This window comes from Tachypleus tridentatus, chromosome 8 (genome assembly GCF_004210375.1).
Source record: "Tachypleus tridentatus isolate NWPU-2018 chromosome 8, ASM421037v1, whole genome shotgun sequence".
Lineage (NCBI taxonomy): Eukaryota > Metazoa > Arthropoda > Merostomata > Xiphosura > Limulidae > Tachypleus > Tachypleus tridentatus.
In genome coordinates, this window is record NC_134832.1 from 69,414,459 (window position 1) to 69,430,281 (window position 15,823).

The window sequence follows — 15,823 nt, forward strand, 5'->3', positions numbered from 1 at the left end:
GGGTGGTAGAGCAAAACATAATGCCATGAAACCTTTTTTTTTTTATGCCAACATATCACTAAGATGGACAGAATGGCAGACTGTTCAACTGTTCATTAACTTGCAGATGGATAGCTGGGCATGAGCATATAGTGTGATTAAAGCTATAATTCAGGCTATTCAATTCTGGATATCAGCTACAAATGAGGTGTACAAGAATATCATCCCACAGCTCATTGGTCTGGATCTAACAGTCAAGAATTGAGTTGTAATTTAGTAGTATGTCTTGTACTACACAACCAGGTAACACTCTAGCTCTACTTCTGAATACAGGTGTGTGTTCACTTGGTTTTGTATTACAACAATCACATCACTAAATGAGAAATTCTCCATATCTACTTCCTCAGCAGCTTGTAACTAATGAAGCAAAACCACCTCCAAAAGAAACAAAACAAAACAAGTGTACTATAAGAAATAGGGAAGAGAGAAATTTGCATGGGAGAATACTGAAGATGTGAATGGACCACTGTCATCAGACACAATCACCTGGAATTATGTCCATTACTTATAGACAGCACAAGGTTACTACAACTAAAGACACCAGGTGTTTGTGTATAGACACCCCTGACTGTCAATTTGTTTTCCATTTTGTCAATTAATGATTGGCTGGTCTTGTATAAAACTCCATATCAACAGCAGGCAATAAGCAGAGGCAGATGGCTTAACATTTTCCATGCTACCCATTGAATGCATATTTTGGGTAAGTATTTCCTGTTACACACCAACTGCTTATTGGTACATCCTGTCTGGATAATATATATATATATATATATATATATATATATGTTGAATGAGGGTTATAAAACCAGAAAAACAAAGAAAAACAAACAAGCAGTCCAGAAGATAGAGAAACCACTGTATGGATAGGTTCCAAATCTGGGAGAGAGTTGTTCTTTGGAGTGGAAACTGACAACAGGGGAGACAAAAGCCAGGATACATGAAACTTTACTGTGGTGTATGTGATGGGACACTATTATCACATCCTATAGTATCTGAGATTGAAAGTAAGTGAGTGGAAAGGAAGTAATGATAGGAGGTCAAAAGTGAGAAAAAAATCCACTACAAATACCAGAAGATAGAGAAACCACTGTATGTAAAGGTACCAGATCTAGGAGAGAGTTGTTCTTCTATCACCTGAGCTTAAGTTTTCAAGACATGATTCATAAGTAACTAAATGTGATGATCATGATCGTATATGAAAGACCAGAACCAAGACAAAAGAAGTTCTGAGAGTGAGTACTTTCACAATGGGGGGAGGAACAACAGATGTTTTTGAATGGATCACAATAAAAATACCAAACAGATGAGACAGAAAATGAAGGTTAGAGTGTGAGGAGAGAGCTAAGCAAAAATGTAGAACCAGAGAAACCTGCCCTTGGCATCAGAAATGGATGGCTGATCCATTCTGGAACAGAAGCAGCTGAAGGTGTAGTTACAGAACTGGTGGTTGTTAAGCACTAAGTACCACCTACAGTCACCAAGATACAGAAACTCACATTTATATGCAGAAGGAGCACACAGTCACTGATCTGAGATCTGAAAGGCTCAATCATATGCAAGTCTGTATAAATGGGAAAAAAAGTATCCAGGGCCATGTGAGATCAACTGATACCTGCATTGACAGGTCATAAACTACTGAAGGAAATGTGTATGGGCAAATCTAAGAGGAAAAAAGATTAAAGAGAAGAGGAATCCTCCAAAATATCATGCAGGAAACAAAGGAAACACAAGAGTCCTAGTAGCAAAACCTCCAAGTGACAAAGACAAAAATGTAGGCTGTGCCTTCTCCACGAATGTAGTTAGGAGGGTTGAGATTGAAATGAGACTACTCCAGGAAAAGGGAAGTCAAACAAAGTAAGCCACACTCGGTGTGGTAAGTGGAGACAAGTGTCTATAGATTAGTGATATAATAGGCTTTAAAGAATATGACCTCAGAGAAAAAAAAAAGTCTGGGCCATAACAAACTTAAAAGGAACTATTGAGAATCAAATATTTGATCACTGAGGTCAATCAAAGGAAGCAAAAAATATGTAGACAAATCAAGATGTGGAAGTTATCCATCATGATGAGAAAACTGACCAAAGAAAGACCAAAATTGGGTTAAGTGGGACAGACTAATAGCCTTCTGCCCCATTGGAATGATAAAAAAATACAGAAGTAGAACTATAGAATGGAGCAGAGGAATTACCTCACAGCCTATTCAATAGGAGAGGTGCAGAGTAAAAGATGGAAGGAAAAACCTCTGAGAAAGAACCTACAGAACTTCATAGGATGTAGCAAAGGGATTCACCAATGGAAAAGTTTTTACAGGACTGAAGTCAACAAGTAGCTCCAGGAATGAATTGCATGGCTTAAGGGGAGATAGTTAATAGTAAGAAAGGACAAGAGAAAGAGGAGGATCACTCAAAAAACAATATATATATAGACACAAAATAAAATCTGGTGAATACAAACATTGCTGAAGAACTGTATCATCAGCTGAAGATATAACAATTAAAAAAACACAAAACCAAACACCATATCACAAAGACCCAAGACAGTCCTGGATAAGGGTTAAACAGAAAATAAAGCAACCTAACAAGGAGCAGTCAAAAAAATATCCAACTAAATGAAACAAATGGAAGAAAACCCAGAGCAAAGTGGAAAACAGATATGTGCAAACTGCCTCACAAAAGCTGGAAGGGTCATGATGGATAAAAGGAGCAGAGAAGAACAAAAGCGAAATTGAAATAAGGTGAAAAGGGGTAGATTGAAAGAAAAATGTAAGAAAAATATATCTCTAGACTCAAAGAATCAGGTGAAAGAGGACCATGCAGGTGTTCAAGATTTATTGAAATTAACTGCAGAAAGAAAAAAAAAAAGACACATAACTGTAAATCCCAAGCATAGAAAGACAAAAGTAGAACTTCAATGAGAAGTTAAAGCAAGTGTAGTTAGTATCCTATATCAGAGATAAGAATCAAACCAGCCAAATTGTGCACAATGGCAGTAATATCACTGATCATTGTCTGCAGTTGTCATTACAGTATAGTATGACTTCTGTAAAAGAGTTTTAAAACCTTGAAGGATATCATTAATGTGAACATTCAGTTGAAAACATGAATATATTATGATAGTCCTTTTCTTAAATCATAAAGAAAGAAAATAACAGCAATAATTAGAAATACACTAAAACAAGTATGGCAATAGCCATAGATCTAATAATGACCTTGAAGATTACTGGATGAAACTTGTACATTGGATTAAATAACAGTGACAGGTAGTAGGACATGTTTCCTGACAATAAAAGGTGAATTAAAAGAAAATCAAAATCAACATAAATTCAAATGAATTTCTAACTGTTAAGTTTAAACTTAGTATTATTCTAGATAATGAAGAAAGGAAAGACTACACTTGTGTTTCTGGTGACTACTACACATAAAGATGTGTGTCACCCTCCTACTGCTGGGGGCTATGGTTTAATAATGATGAAACAACAGACTGGTGCAATACACATTAATAGATGTAGGAATGAGAGCTTTGTTAGAGGCCTGCAGCATGCTCAGGAACTTACACTTAAGTGCACACTCAGGGAATAACTCTTTCTGGTGAAAGATTGTTTTGTTTTTGAATTTAAGCACAAAGCTACTCGAGGTCTATCTGTGCTAGCAGTCCCTAATTTAGTAGTGTAAGGCGAGAGGGAAGGCAGCTAGTCATCACCACCCACTGCCAACTCTTGGGCTACTCTTTTACCAACAGATAGTAGTGGATTGACCGTCACATTAATGCCCCCACGGCTGAAAGGCGAGCATGTTTGAGCATAATGGGGATGCGAACCATAACCTCAGATTACGAGTCATGCCTCAACACGCTTGCCATGCCGGCCCTGGTGAAAAGAACACAATTTTATTTTTAAACTAAAATACCTTTAAAATGAAACTAGAAGTATAATTTTAGCAGTTTCTTGGAAAAGAATGATGTTACTACAAATCTTTGGTTAAATTAAAATAAAAAAATTTAACACCTTCACTTAATTCTGAATCTTCCTGACTAGTACTACACCTTTACTTAATTCTGAATCTTCCTGACTAGTACTACACCTTCACTTAATTCTGAATCTTCCTGACTAGTACTACACCTTCCAATTCTGAATCTTCCTGACTGGTACTACACCTTTACTTAATTCTGAATCTTCCTGACTGGTACTACCTTTACTAATTCTGAATCTTCCTGACTAGTACACACCTTCACTAATTCCCTGATCTTCCTGACTTGTACTACACCTTCACACTTAATTCTGGATCTTCCTGACTAGTACTACACCTTCACTTAATTCTGAATCTTCCTGACTAGTACACCTTCACTTAATTCTGAATCTTCCTGACTAGTACTACACCTTCACTTAATTCCTGAATCTTCCTGACTAGTACTACACCTTCACTTAATTCTGAATCTTCCCGACTAGTACTACACTTCACTTAATTCTGAATCTTCCTGACTAGTACTACACCTTCACTTAATTCTGAATCTTTCTGACTAGTACTACACCTTCACTTAATTCTGAATCTTCCTGACTGGTACTACACCTTTACTTAATTCTGAATCTTCTGACTGGTACTACACCTTCTTAATTCTGAATCTTCCTGACTAGTACTACACCTTCACTTATTCTGGATCTTCCTGACTAGTACTACACCTTCACTTAATTCTGAATCTTCCTGACTAGTACTACACCTTCACTTAATTCTGAATCTTCCTGACTTGTACTACACCTTCACAATTCTGAATCTTTTCTGACTACTAGTACTACCTTCACTTAATTCTGAATCTTCCTGACTAGTACTACACCTTCACTTAATTCTGAATCTTCCTGACTAGTACTACACCTTCACTTATTCTGAATCTTCCTGACTAGTACTACACCTTCACTTATTCTGGATCTTCCTGACTGGTACTACACCTTTACTTAATTCTGAATCTTCCTGACTAGTACTACACCTTTACTTAATTCTGATCTTCCTGACTAGTACTACACCTTCACTTAATCTGAATCTTCACAATTAGTACTACACCTTCCACTACAGGTTCAGGATGAGGAGTTAATTTTTTATTAATGGAAGCTCCTTGAAAAAAGGCATAGAAAAGATGTGATGAGTTAATAGTGTAAAACTGTCCTCGTTTTCTTGTAAGCAAGTTTTTTATTGGAAGTAAAAAAATAAATAAAATATTTTTACAGACTCATCTTGTGTTATCCCTATTACTAACAGTAAACCTTCTTGAATTTACAATTGAAGGCAAAGAGAGCTTTGAGAACATGGCTGTATCATACTAAAAATATCCCTGGAAAAATGTTAATTTACTTTATTCAGTGAACTTCCTTCAAAGATAATAACAGCTGGTGTAAAATCCTGCTATTTGCCAATCAGCTATTTAAGGAGGAAGATATACATACAAACGTGATCACCAAGGAAGGGAATGACCAGGATTGTAACATAGGATGGGAAATCAAAAGATGGGATCTCTAACAGAAAAATGTAAAAATGTCTTAACTGAAGATAAATAGCAATGTATAAATAAACTTCTGTTTAATCCACATTGTTAAATCCTCATTCTTCATAATGAACATTATGAAATGATTCAAGCAAATAACTAAAAATATTCAAATATCCTGTATCATGTTAAAAATTCAGTAAATTTTCTTTTTCCTTCACAATCACTGTACTTAATATCACATTAGGACATATGATGGCATGAACAAAAGAAAGAGGAACACTAAAAAATTTATCAGACAAGGATACATTGCTGCAGCTGTACCAAACTATCCTTAAAACATCTCAAACTGAATGTTATGAAATAAAATATAATGCCACAATAATAATGTATGTTGAATAAAGTTGTGATGTTTACTTCCATAAAAATAATTTTATGTCATTATAAGCAGAAGTATCAAATGAGAGGAACATCTTGATATTGTGTCATAAAAATTGTCTTCTTATTTTAGTTGTTAAAAACAAACAGTAACAAAGGCTGTAGATTATATTCATCACGTTTTTATGACCTACAAATGAAATGATGTCTGACAAAAGTACTTGAGGGAGAAGTATATGTATCTAGAGTTGCATAGTAAATGTTACTACAAAGAACTGTGACTATACAGCAATATCTGTAAGTCACACACAGCCTATAATAAAAACAATCTACAAAACATTTTTTGGAAACTATGTACTAGTCATTCTGTTAACAACTGTATTATTATTTCTTAACTTAAAAAACAACAACCAACATCTTATTGAAGTATGCTTGTTTGTTATTGGATAAAACAACATAGTTTCATATAATATAGTACTGGTTAATACATACAAATTACTGTTTAAAACATTAAAAATTAACACCAGCTAACAAAACAACACTAAGTGTACAATTTACTTTTAATGTATTCTATCCATTCATCAATCCAATATTTTCAGAAACCAAAACAAATAATAAATATACTGTGTACATAAACATATAAATATTGCTCTATATACAACTCAAGCAAAAAAAATGGTGTTATTAAATAGGATAAATTTACCAAAAATTTATAAACTGATTTTATGGAAATTGTTTGGTTTGCATACAAAAGGCACTTGAAAACTATCTCCCAAAAACTCAGCAACAAAGGTATAAACAGATAGTTACAATAAACTATTTTGTAGAAAACAAATGTACCCCACAAACAAAAAAAAACATACAATGTACAACACAGATAAATATCTTTCTTAGTTACTAAACAAAAAAACATTCCACAAAACTTAATTTCTTCAAACTGAAAAATATCAACATCTAACACAACCAGAAAAATAAGTATGTTATACAGTTTCTTTGTAGCAGTTATAAGTTTATAATGATTAATAAAATATTTTCCAAACACACACACACACACACTAAAATAGTTCTGACTTGTTTTATTTGAAATCTACTTGTAAATATTATGTTTTAAAGTTAGTTTCTCTGATAAATTTTTATTATTTACACAAAAGCAAAAGCATGACAATATTATCAAATTTTATAACCTTTTAACGAGTGTTAAAATCCCAATTGAGTTAAATGGTTTTAGCTGTTTCCAGAAATGTAAAACTAAACATAAAGAAGCACTTCATAGTTCAAAACATCAAAGCAATATACACATATTTACACTAATTATTCATGTCCACAGTAACATGCTATTCTGAAAAAAAAATTGCCTATGGTCAAAACAAAGTAATACAAAAGGCTGGGACAAGAAACAACTAAATAATGAACATTTAAGAGTAAGCAGTTTGAATCATGATGTGACCATTGAAGTCCAACCTGACAAAATGGATTGTAAACAACTAAGAGTTTTTGTGAAAACATTTAAGAAACACAGAGGCTGATACCTTACAGAAGTTTCCACCCTTCATGATGGTTATTAGCTTACAAATATTTTGAACCATTAAGACAACTGATGGTCACAGAAAATGTTAACCCTTATCACTCACTAATCTCTGTAACTGTTGAAAGCCTGTGCAAGGGAACTTGCACTATCATTAACAAATTGTTTTATATTAGTTAAAAGGCCACTCTGACTTTTTTTCACAACAAATAACAAAAACAAAACATGAAAGTTTTTTACTCACTATCTAAACATGGCTATCTTTTGTTAGAATTGTATATTGCTCTGTACCTTTTTCATTTGTCTGAATCTCTTGAGTATCTAATATGATTCACAATAGGTATTCCATGAATTAAAAAAACAACAACATGATATAGTACTATACTTGTACTAACATAAATTAATATGCAAATCACGAGTACTAAGTCTTCTGTTTACAATCAGTAACAGGAGTAATGTTACAAAAATTCTTCTTCATTAACAAATGTTTACTAGTAGTTCTAGTGCTGTAAACATCTACAAGTTTGGGACCTTCAAAATTGGAATTTCATGCAACAAACAAATTAAACAAACAGAAGCAGAAACAGTATAGTGCTAGAGACAAAAAAAAAACCTTAATGTTTAATTACATCTCTCCCATGAGCAGTCAAATTTATAAATGAAAAAGCATGAATGATATTAAAAAAAGCAACACTTAATGACTGTAATTATGAAAAAAAATGGATATTAACATATTTTTCATGAAGTACGTATTATTCACACAAACACAGTAAATTATATTACCTTATTATTAACTGCAATGGACTATTCCACTAAAACCTCTTTGCAAAGGAAAAGTATTTAACTACACCATCTACCAGATAGTGGGGTTTATTTAATGTAAAGTACAAAAACTGTTGAAAATTATACCCCATAATAACCTGATGATGTATCATTCATTATGAGCCTAAAATGTACAGTACAACATAGCTAATAATTATTTTATCTAATTAGTCAATTACAATTCAACCAGTAGCATACTTATATGACAAGTAAAAGGCACAACTTTAAATGTTTCATGAAAGTTAAGCACAACTAACTTCTTTCAGTGTCAAATTATTAGAGAAACATGTCAAACATTATTCCTATTTTTAAGATTCTTTGAAAGTTCTTTTCCCATTTGTAGACTATCCTACCAAACATTTCTTACAAACATGAGATGTGTGAGATTTCAAAATAAACTGAACACTGGCTTTCAGATACGCAGCACGTAAATATGTTTAATATTGAGTAAAAACCAGCTGCCAGCTATAACTGTCTGATGTAAGTAGAGGATGAAAAGTCTGTTTATACAAATTATACTACTGTGTAATATTACTACAGACATATTTGTTTTGTATATGTAACAAACAAACTGAATTATTCTATAGTAGTAACATCATATGCTCTTCTGCATTAGTTTGGTAAACAACTTTGTCAAATTATTTAGCACCACAAAACAGTCACCTTATAGCAACATCAAGGTACAGCACAGTGACAATCATTTAGCCACTTTTTCATGGTTGTAGTACTGTTTGTTTGTTTTTAGCATCTCCCACTATATTAGAGTATACCATATTAGCAGGGTAACAATCACATTACCCTTTTTTTTCATTGTCATAGTACTGTGTTTTTCTAGTGTCTGCCATTAGGTTGCAGCAGTTGTGGTATAGTAACAATCATTTAGCCATTTATGGATTATTATAACACAATGTATTATTAGCACCCTTCATTATGTTACAGCATACCAGTCAACTATACCTAAATTATTGTACATAATACTAACTGTTCTCTCCTGTATTGTCTGCTCACCATTTTACTTCACCACATACCAGGTTGGCAATTTTACTTTGCATCCACATGAAGATGTTTATTCCAGTAATAACTGGGACAACACTTGAAAAACTGTATTAAGTACCATTCTAAAAATCTCATAAAAGCCCTTGGTGTTTGTTTTGAAAACACATCTTAACAGATATTGTTTATACAGATGACTCTCTTAACACAACTATATCAGTGTGTTGAATCATAAAGAAGACAGTTTAGATCTATCATAGCTGCTATTTATTAGACTACAAGGTTTGTTTATATTCTAATATCTGTTTGTAACTTTACAATTAGTTGTTAAGTTATATTCAGAAAACACAAGGAATTCAGTTGTCACAACAACAGTTTATTAGATGATTCAAGTTCATTATCTACTATCTATATATTACCTTGAGACCAAACAGTTATGAGCTAGCTATTAAATCAAATGGAAAATTAGAAGAGAACTATAACACTGACCCGTGTTTAATGTCTTTTTTTTTATTATTTGTGTTACGATCACAATTTAATTATAATATCAAACTTCCCTCAGAATCACACTCTTTCCCTATTCTATAACACAATAAATGGGCTAAACAAAAAGCAATTTAAAACTGAGAAATAAAGCAACACATGGGTCAAATAATTTTAATAATTTAGTGTCATAAACGTTTTTGTCTCTCACAAAATTTTAAAACTATATAGCCAAATAATCAAAAACTGGTCAATATATTTTGTTAGAAATAAGTAGAAAGTGCACTTCTTGGCCTAATTTCCCTTTATGGCAGACATTAATATGGTAAGCTCTGCTGCTAGAACTATCCATTTTTAACAAAACTGTGGTAATGATAAGAATCTTTATATTTTATTAATGTTAACTGAAAGCCTGGTTCAGTCACTTCTCAGAATAATTGATATCAATGTTCTTGACATTGAACAGTCACATTTTACTAATTCATTAAACACACAAAAAACTGAATGGATACTTTCCATCAAGCCAGTAATTATAGGAAACCAAAATATGTAACAAAGGGAAGAATTAAGTACAATTATACTAATCACTGTTTGATGTTAACTGTCTGAGCTGTTTTAGGGCAGTTTCTACCAACTTCTTCTTGTCTGCTTCTCTCACCCTTAAGGGAGTAAAGAACATTAATTCACACTAAAAGTATGGATAGGTCAAATTAATATTTTAAAAAATTAGTAAATTATATTATTAAAATTGTACAAATCCTTTTCATTCACAAGCCTGAACAAGACCTACCTAAAAAAAAATAAGACCCTTTAAAAAATGTTGCATTATTTGAAACTTGTATTTTTTATCAATAATTTTATTTCTAAAACAACTTGAAAGGTAGTTATACACTTTTCATAAATAAATAAACATTGGTTCAAAAGCATGCATTATAAAATATAAAGTGTAAACACACCATTGTAAAGTAAAAAACAAAAAAAACTTTTTATCTTTATAACACAAATTCATCAATCAATCAACTCTTTATCTGCACACACAAATTTGCCCTAAACAATGTTTTAGGTAACACTGCATAACAAATCATTTACTACTAGAGAAAACTCAAGTGATTCTTGGTAATTAAATAGTTTTGGTTTCAGATACGTAATCAGAATTTGTCTATCACCTCCAGATTTTAAGATACTGTAGTGTCTCACTACTTTATCAACAATATGTGTAATACCATACAATCAGCTCAGTTCAATAGGTTTATACTGTGAAATTAAGTTTACATAGAAAGTTTAATGAACAAAAGGAATAAATTTTTGATAACTTTAAACAGTAACTGTGTTGTATTGGTGTAAAACTCCATATATATTGTTTATATGTGCTACTTGTTCTTGATAAAATTATAATGACTTGCACCAATTTTGCTTCATTCCCATGTTCACCTTTTCTGCCCAGGAACATTTGAGGAGTCCCTCAACTGAGCTTAAAATGGGCAGAGTGATACACCTCTCTCTCAACTGCTTTTCACTCACTCACTCAGTTGGTTACTTTGTCTGGCTCTGCCCACACTCAAAACAAAGTCCATCTTCCTCACATCATACCTGTGATATAATCAAATAAAATCTTTTGTTTTAAAATATTTTAAACTACTTCATAATTCTTTTATACTTTTTTAGATAATTATTTGATGTACTGGCAAAGTAAAGTCCACCACCTAAACAGTTTATGCTACATTTGTGTTGTACAGTTTCCAAATCTGGCTTCACACAGTGGCTAAATAAAAGAAGAGCAATTGTGTCATTGACAATTTCAATGATACAGTGTGAGCCCAAAGATCATCTAACTTACTGTTATTTTTGCATTAATATTTCTGGATATTCAGACAAAACTAGACAATACACTAAATATCCAGAGATTGCATCTGTGATGAAACCAGTACCTCATGGGGATGATTTTCTTGTGTCACATACAGCAGCAAAGTGGGAAATAGAAGTTATACTGCAAAAAAGACAATGAATCATCTTTATTTCCTTCATTTAGTAATTTTACCCCTGTGGCATCTCAACATAAACTGCCTCATCTGATCACACAAGATGAGCTAAATGATCAGATTTGTGACTTGTTTTATACTGAAACAGCATGGGGAACTTTCATTTACGGCAATGGAATTTATCATAAAAGTCTTGCTTCTCACTACAGCATGCAAGATACTTTGTGTTTCTGTACAAATGTTGATGCACTAATTGAAGAATCAAGTACTGAATATACTCTCAAGAAAGAAAACATTTTACCAATTCATCTAAAGTTAGTGTGAAAACTGTGCTTTTACATAATGGGAACACTAAGCCATTGGTTCCTGTTATTAATGCTGTGAACATAGTAGAACATGCAGCTTATACCTGAAGCAATCAAATATCCACTACTGCTAAGTCTATAAAGTAAGTATACCAAACACTGTAGCTTTTTGTCTGTCTGGGATAGCCGATATCATAAAATTCATTTAAAAAAAAAGGAATGGCCAGTGAGAGAATTACGTTCCAGGAAAACAGAAAGTTGAGTTCCAACTTTCAGTGAATCATCAAGATATGTTTCTTCCATCACTCCATCTGTCTTATAAGTTTCAAAAGTTAGTGAAGTAAAACTAAAAGGTCGTATTTTTGTTGGGCCACAGATTTGGGAAGTGCTGATGAATGGTGATTTTGAAACATTACTCAGTCAGAAAGAACTTACTGCGAGGAAATCACTCAAACTGGTTGTTAAAATTTTCTTAGGAATTTACAGAGATGAAAACTATGTTGTGACGATTAATGATATCCCTGAGAACAAGAGGAAAACTGGGTCCAAGATGTCACTAAAGTTACACTTCTCACACTTTTAATTAAGTTTCTTATCAAATGATCTTGGTGCAGTGAGCAATAATCTTGGTGAGCACTTCCCTTAAGTTATGTCTATAATAGAACAGTAACATCAAGAAAGACAGTGGAATCCTGTGATGAAGGAAGATTACTGTTGATTCTTGCAGCATGAAACTAACAACATACATGAAAGATGCAACAAGTCAGTCAGGTATTTTGTAAAAAGAAATAAAAAATAATAACATGATGATAGTTTTAAACATAGCTTAAGTGTATTTTCAGTTTTTGAACATTCTTAAATGCAATTTTCAATAAATAAATAAAGTTATCAGAGAGTTATTTTCACAATATATAAGAATATTTAGAATAAACCTAACATAGCTCAAAATCTAGAGGTGATCAGTAATATTCAACAATTTTAGAATCAGGATCAACAAACTACTCATGAACAGTTGTATTTTTATTGTAGTATAGAAGCTTCTTTTGTGTACAGTGTAACTTCTAAACATATAATTACTGTGCAAAATTACTCAAACACTTATATGCTTTACATATTTCTAAAAAATTACTTTGATTCAATGACTTAAGGATATTTCAACACATAAACAAAAAACATGAATTTTATCTCATAAGTACAACTCAAAGCTGATAGTTAAAACCATATATAACTTCTATTATAAAGATGCATACACATAGAACAGCCTCAAATATAAAATTTTCAAAATTACTTACAGATCAACCTATACAAAATATATACTTCATGATATTCCTACAAGTATCTATATTCTTAGTTATGCCAACTAACAAGACATGCTTTAACAGATATGAGGTGTTCTTTCATTATAAAAAGCCTAGACACCTAGTTATCATAAAAAAAAGGTTAAGGAAAACTATCGTATTTATATGCAAGAAAGTATCAATTAATTGTGCAAATTTGTGGTAAGCACTGTTAAATATATGAATAAACAAACATTCTGAATTTAAGTGGTTTTCTATTAAATGAAACTAATTATGGCTAAATTAACTAACACATTCATGATTATTAACTTCAAAATGTAAAATAGAATTTTAGTTATAAACATTATACCATAAATTTAAGATTTTATTTCTATCTACCTTAGAAAAATAATATATTGATAATATTTATCTACTTTGTATTCAATGTTTTATTACTCTCACATTACACGTGGAGATGAAAATCTAAGAATGTTTATTTAATTTGAAGCATTGGAACCTATCATCTTGTGAATATGTGCAAATTGTATGCATGTATGATTAACTGACTACACAACAGACATTCAACTATTATTAAACTCTAGACAGTTAAAACTGATTCATTAATAATTATGGTATTAATACAGAGAATTCTCAGGTTATGTTTAATATATTACAATGATAAAAAACATCTATGGAGAGAAACTTTTTGGTAATAAAATCTACAACTTTTTCCAACTTCTGTCTCAAAACAAAATACCTATATAGTTCAAATAAAAATTAAATGAGTAATGAATATTATGTACGTCTAACATATCACCATACTTATGATGATCAGAAGGTATTGATTCATCTGTCATGGTACCCTCAATGCAAGCAAATTTTTTGCTATAATCCCAAACACAAGATTCAGCTAGCTTAGAAGGTTTAGTTTTGTTCTAAACACATATCTTAAGATAACAATGCAAAATAATCCTCATAAACAAATATATATATATATATATATATATATCAAACAATTTAACCAATACTAAAAATAAACTAACATTAAAGAAAGAAAAAATAAAACATTACTTTATTCACAGTCTACAACTATTTATCATCTTACCTTCATTCTTTCTAAATTTGTATTTACACCTGTCAAAGGCTAGTTGAGAAACTAAATAAGACTTAACTTTTAATTTAAAAATGAAACATGACATCTTGCAGGACTTGTCTTGGAGTAAGACATCAATAGTATCAGGTATCTTAAGGGCAACATATGACTAGGTAACTAAACATACAACTTTCATCAATAGTATTCAGGTGGCTATACAACTTTCATCAATAGTATCAGGTATCTTTTCAACTTTTCAGGTATCCTTTTAACTAAACATACAAAAACTTTTAAGGTGGGTATATGTTTTCATCAAAAGATGCATAATAATTATTGGAAAGACTTTAACAATTTATAATAAAACAGTATAATAGTGACATTTAAAATTAACTTTGATTACTTATATGTTCCACTTACTTTTCAAGCAGAACTACAGCAACTTGTGGGTTTACCCTTAAGTTCTAACTATTTTCTTGTCCATAGTCATGAAAGTAGGTTGCCCAGTCCCATGTCAAGAAAAGATCTAGAAGTTATAAGAAAATATAACTACAAAAATTCTGAAGAAAAATTCCAGTGCACCAAAATAAAGTAAACTGTTATACCTAAATTAACTAACAAAAATTACAAGAAGGAATTGTACACCATAAGTCAGAAAGTAATAATAAGAAATCAGTTTTAGTGAAAGGAGACTGATGGACTCTGTGACAAAACTAAAATAATTGGAAGATGTGATATCGAAAAATATATGTAACTACTTTACTTAGTAGAGTTTCCACAGTTAATACATCTTTAATTATGTTTATTTGTTTGTTTTTGAATTTCATGCACGAGGGCTATCTGCACTAGCCATCCCTAATTTAACAGTGTAAAACTAGACGGAAGTCAGCTAGCTATCCCTAATTTAACAGTGTAAGACTAGATGGAAGTCAGCTAGCTATCCCTAATTTAACAGTGTAAGACTGGAGGGAAGTCAGCTAGCTATCCCTAATTTAACAGTGTAAGACTAGACGGAAGTCAGCTAGCTATCCCTAATTTAACAGTGTAAGACTAGAGGGAATTACTTACTTTACATTCACACTTAGACACAACTAGCTATCATCTGATCTTAACATTAGTAACAGAAGGTGTATTTAATGGCCTAAATATAAGCATTGGGTGTAAAACATTATTGTAACAAAGGCTTAGTTGAAACACTACTCCATTGAAACCCTTGGTAACTTTTATCTTTCTTTTGTCTATACCTCAATGTTAATAAACAACTGAAAAAAATATAAATAAAATGCTATTTAACTTATCATGGTGCAATAAGTGAGCCTAGGGTATTATTTGTTTTATAATTAAGCTTAAAAATGTACTGTGCAATAACTTACTCTAAGCTCAATAAAGACAAAATATCAATTCTAAATCTAAATAATTTCTGAATTAAATTGTTTTGTTCTATCACCAAAGTTAACAAGAAT

General features: G+C 31.7%; 1 protein-coding gene and 1 long non-coding RNA gene across 18 annotated transcripts in view; both read right to left on the reverse strand.

Annotated features, from left to right (window-relative positions):
- The window catches only part of LOC143222584 (uncharacterized), a 73,852-nt gene extending 62,581 nt beyond the window's left edge, over positions 1-11,271 (reverse strand). For both annotated transcript variants that reach the window (XM_076449282.1, XM_076449284.1), the window contains exon 1: positions 11,141-11,271. The gene's annotated coding sequence lies outside the window, so the exon portion shown is untranslated. The remainder of the gene's footprint in view (positions 1-11,140) is intronic.
- The window catches only part of LOC143222585 (uncharacterized), a 69,350-nt gene that overhangs the window by 44,700 nt on the left and 8,827 nt on the right, over positions 1-15,823 (reverse strand). For 2 of the 16 annotated variants that reach the window (XR_013012351.1, XR_013012361.1), the window contains 2 exons: positions 14,781-14,886; positions 11,413-11,696 (listed from right to left, as the gene is read on the reverse strand). This is a non-coding gene — a long non-coding RNA (uncharacterized LOC143222585). Of the gene's footprint in view, positions 1-6,434; positions 10,500-10,748; positions 11,300-11,412; positions 11,697-14,780; positions 14,887-15,823 lie in introns of those variants that run through there. The other 14 variants (XR_013012360.1, XR_013012349.1, XR_013012357.1 and 11 more) reach the window with 12 other exon arrangements.